The sequence below is a fragment of the Rhincodon typus genome, chromosome 37, assembly GCF_021869965.1.
Source record: "Rhincodon typus isolate 14 chromosome 37, sRhiTyp1.1, whole genome shotgun sequence".
Lineage (NCBI taxonomy): Eukaryota > Metazoa > Chordata > Chondrichthyes > Orectolobiformes > Rhincodontidae > Rhincodon > Rhincodon typus.
The window spans coordinates 1,793,929-1,799,092 of record NC_063368.1 but is presented as its reverse complement, the minus strand read 5'-3'; positions in this window follow the sequence as shown (position 1 = coordinate 1,799,092).

Genomic DNA, 5,164 nt, shown 5'->3' with positions numbered 1-5,164 from the left:
AAAGGCTGAGGGACTTGAGGCTGTTTTCATTAGAGAGAAGAAGGTTAAGAGGTGACTTAATAGAGACATACAAGATGATCACAGGATTAGATAGGGTGGACAGTGAGAGCCTTTTTCCTCGGATGGTGATGGCTAGCACGAGGGGACATAGCTTTAAATTGAGGGGTGATAGATATAGGACAAATGTCAGAGGTAGGTTCTTTACTCAGAGAGTAGTAAGGGCGTGGAATGCCCTGCCTGCAACAGTAGTAGACTCGCCAACCTTAAGGGCATTTAAATGGTCATTGGATAAACATATGGATGATAATGGAAGAGTGTAAGTTAGATGGGCTTCAGATTGGTTTCACAGGTCGGCGCAACATCGAGGGCCGAAGGGCCTGTACTGTGCTGTAATGTTCTATGTTCTATGTTCTATGTTCTGTGGAGACAGTTAATGATGCTGCTGGATGTGGAACATCTGGCAGGTAGTTAATGTATGTGAAGTGAATGTTGATGAGCTGCATTGAGAGCAACAAAGGAGCTGGTGGAAGGAGCAGCGTGAGGAGGTGGGAGAGCTTTGCAGCTCATTATATCAAGTGGATGTAAATAACCTGAATAAATGGGTTTGAGTGAACTGTTCAACACCCTTATATAATGGAAAAAACAGAGAGAGGGAAACAAGTCAGAACTGGAGTGACAGACAGAGAGGGAGAGAGACAGCTAGGAAGGGAGAGAGACACATAGAGAAACACAGAGACACACAGAGAGATACAGATAGAGACACATACAGAGTGACACAGAGAAAGACATCGAGGGAGAGACACAAAGTGACACAAGGAGACAAACACAGGGAGAGAGACAGAGACATGTGGAGAGATAGAGAGAGAGACACAGAGAAATACAGAGAGACACACATGAAGTGACAGAGAGAAAGATATACAGAGAGACAGCCAGGGAGACAGCCAGGGAGAGACACAGAGTGACACAGGGAGAGATGTAGAGGGAGACGTGAAGAGAGAGAGACTCACAGGACAGACACTGAGAGAGACACAGAGAGAGACTCACACGGAGAGACATTGAGTGGCATATGGAGCGACGCAGTGACACAGCGTGAAACACAGTGTGAAAAACACAGGGAGACAGAGAGAGAGAGAGAAAGAGAGTGAAATGGAGCAAAACAGAGATGGACAGAGGGACCACAGACAGAGAAGAAGAGAAACAGAGAAAACGAAAGGTACAAAGAGACATATGAAGAGACACAGAGACAGGAAGAGAGAAAGATGGAAACAAGTCAGATATGGAGAGAGAGAAGAAAATAAAGAGACACAAAGCCAGGATGGGTGGGGTGGGGACAGGTGAGGGGTGTGAGAGAGAGAGAGAGAGAATTATAGAGGCAGGAAGGGAGAGATGCAAAAACACAGATCAACAAGGAGATATGCAGAGAGAGAGATGAGGAGAGAGATGCAGTGAAAGGGAGAGACTCACAGAAACAAACAGATGCAGAGAGAGCGAGAGAGAGGAACATACTGTAAGAGAGAGAGTGACAGGCAGAGAATCTCATTTATCATTAAAGTGCCTCAGGGATTCTAACAGAATTGGGTGGTGACCTGTTGCAACACAACAAGAGAAACAAGAACAAGAACAAGTGTACATCCTGTTCACCTTCAACACTGAGGCACTCAATCAGCTTCCCACCATCACCACCACTCAGCTTCTTGTTTAATAATTCAGTCTGTACCCATATCCCTGATCCTTCACTGTGGCTGGGTTAAAATCCTGGAACTCCCCGCTAACTGCACTCTGGGTGTAACTGCACCCTAAGGACTGCTCAGGAAGGCAGCTCCCCACCACCTTCTCCTGGGCAATGACAGCTGGCCAACAAAGATAGCCTCATCCTATGAAAGAACTTTTTTAAAAATGGTCTCTGTTCAACCCATCCCTTTGTCAATCCTTTCAGTTCTCTTACTTTATGAAGGACTGTGGATGTTGTTGCTGTTATTGGTGACAGGAACATTGATGTGTTCTTTACACAGGGGGTGAGCATTGTCCCAGATATCAACACTGTTGGATATACTCCTCAGGCCTCAGAGAGATGGCACTGAGCTATGAAAATGAACAAAAAAAAACCATCAAATAAAACCGAGAGAATAGAACTGACCCAGCAATGTGGCAGGTGCTACATGAACATGAAGAGAGTGCTCCTTTGCCACTGAGAGCAGGGATTGAGTTACAATCATTCATCACACATCATTCAGGCAGTTTGGTCTACCTACTGAGCAATGTAGATATCATTGTGTGTTGATTGTACTCTCTGAGCTCCTGCTGTCTGATGCTGAATGATCTGTGCTCAGCAAAGGACTGTTGATACCTGTTTTTACACTGATATCCCCACTGCGATGAATTTCGGGCATGACATGGCACTGAACTCTTCTTCCATTACCTTCTTCTCCATTTCTTTGGTCAGGAGTCCTCTCCCCACCACACAGACCCTCTTATCTGTCTCCGGTACACCCTTCCATCTGGACGCCACCCTTTGGCCTTTAACTGGCACTTGACCAGACATCAAGGGCTGTGCCACCCCTCTACTCACACCTTCCGCTCCTCCCCAACACTGTCAGCATACCACAGGGACTGTTCCCCTGTGACATCCTGCTCCACTCCCCTGTCAACCCTTACACTTCCTCACTCCCCCATAGTACCTTCCCATGCAATTGCCCATTCACCTCCTCCCTCCTCAGTGTCCAACGCCCCAGGCACAACCTCCAGATGGAGCAGTGATTCACTTGTACTTCCTTCAACCTGGTCGACTGAACTCGCTGCTCACAATGTGGTCTCCTTTACACTGGTGAGACCAAACACAGACTGGGTGACCATTTTGCAGAACACCTCCTCACTGTCAGTAGGAGTGACCCTGAACACCCAGTTGCTTACTAATTCAATACACCGCCTCGCTCTCATGTTAACATTTCTGCCCTGGGCTTGTTCCAACGAAGCACAATACAAACTCGAGGAACAACACCTCATTCTCCGCTGAGGCCCTTTACAGCCTCAAGGACTCAACATTGAATTCCATGACTTCAGAGCCCAAACACTGTCTGCCAGTTTGATATTTTCCATCTCTTTCAGTCAGAGCTGACATTTATTCTGCTATTAACACTCTCTAGAGCAATGCTTCATTGCTTCTCTACAACCATGAGCACTCCCTTTGCTTTTGATTCTGTGATACATGTGCTCCCTAATCTCCCTGCCCTCTAACCTTCCTGTAACCTTCCCTCTGTTCCCCTAGCTCCACCCCAACAGCATAAAACCCATAACTTTCTCTACTCTTAAAGAAGAGACATACTGGACTCGAAACATTAACTCCGTTTCTCTCTCCACAGATGCTGCCAGGTCTGCTGAGTTTTTCCAGCTTCTTTGTGTTTGTTTCAGATTTCCAGCTGCTATGGATTTTTCTTTTAATGCTGAAGGTCTGAAGTGTAACTGAGACCTGGTGGTAGAGAAACAATTTGATAAATGACAAGAGAAAGAGGTCAATCAATGTACAATGTTGATTTGACACTAGTGTTGTCAACAAGCAACAATCCAGCTAACACCCAAGGGCTGTTCTGACACAGAAGTGGTGTCCCTGCATCTAAAACAGGACACCTGTGCTTCAAGTCCCACCTGCTCCAGAGGCTGTCATAGCATCTCTGGACGGGTTGATTAAGAAAGATCTCCAGCTAATGCCCTGTTGGAGCCTGTCATTAATGAGGGCACATTCAGCAATGGAGAGAATTAGCTCCCAGCAGTGCTATTTAACCTGACTATCAGCCTTTACTGGTTGGCTCACTCCTGTCACTGCTCTAGGCAAGGTTAGAGGTTTTTTAAGCATCACTGTCTATAGCTGCCTGGCCAGGCGGCACCTCTTTGGCATTTAAAAACAGAAAGGCACCAGGTTGGGCAGTGGTACAGGGGTGGGCAGCCTCACCACTGCCTTGAGAATTCAAAGGGATTAGGGGGTGAGAAGTGGGTTGTGAGGAGAAGGATTGGATCTGACTATATCAGTTGCTTTGGTGGTCTTAGCCCCAGCCAAAGGACTCAGGCCTCAGTTGTGGTCTCTCCAGCCATGGTGAATGTTCTCCATCAGGGTGAGGGAGTCCTGGGCACACACTTCCTCCAGTTCTCTGTCACCTTCTCCTGCCTGGAAGAGGGAGGTGTATCTATGGTGGGAGAGGAGCAATATGTTTGGGTGATGGGGCTGTCATGGTCAAATAGCTGCCTATTGGCATGGGCTCTGTATTGTGGATGAACGTTTTCCAGCCTTGGTAAGCAACATAGACAACAGGAGCAGGAGAAGGCCATTCAGCTCTTTGAGCCTGCTCCACCATTCAAGATGATCACAACTCTTCCTGCTGTCTCCCCCTTACACTTTGATCCCTAAGAACTTCATTAAACCCCTTCTTGAAAGTGCATGATGGTGAAGTGAAGCATGTGAATGTTCACATCAAGGTCTGATGAATAGAGATTGTTGGTGGGTGAGGGATGGAGATGTGGTAAATCAAACAGTTTCTAAGGTGAATTGTAGATGCATTGACTGATCATGAGTACCTGAGTGAGATCATTAAACTTCTTCCTGTGCAGTGTACAGGTCTTTGAGAGCAATGATACTGAAATTGGTTGCCACTGATTCCACTGTCTTCTCAACATTTGTCTGGAGAGTTCCTGGTTACCTGTCAATACAGGACCTTTTTCCTGCTACCCAGCTTCTGTTCCAAATATCAGTGCAATCATAGAGTCATACAACATGGAAACAGACCCTTCGGTCCAACCTATCCATGCTGACCATGTTCCCAAAGTAAACCATCTGCCTGTATTTGGCTCATATTCCTCCAAATGTTTCTTATTCGTGTACTTATCTAAATGTCTTTTAAACGTTATAACTGTACCTGCTCCACCACTTCCTCTGGCAGTTCATTCCACACACAAACCACTTTGTGTAAAAAAGTTGCCCCTTCAGGTCCTATTTAAATCTTTCTCTGCTCACCTTAAAAATATACCCCCTTGTTTTGACTACCCCACCCTAGGGAAAAGACCTTCATTATTCACCTTATCTATGCCCCTCGTGATTTTATAATCTTCTTTAATATCGCCCCTCAACCTCCAATGCTCCAGTGAAAATAGTCCCAGCTCTCCTTATAACTCAAAC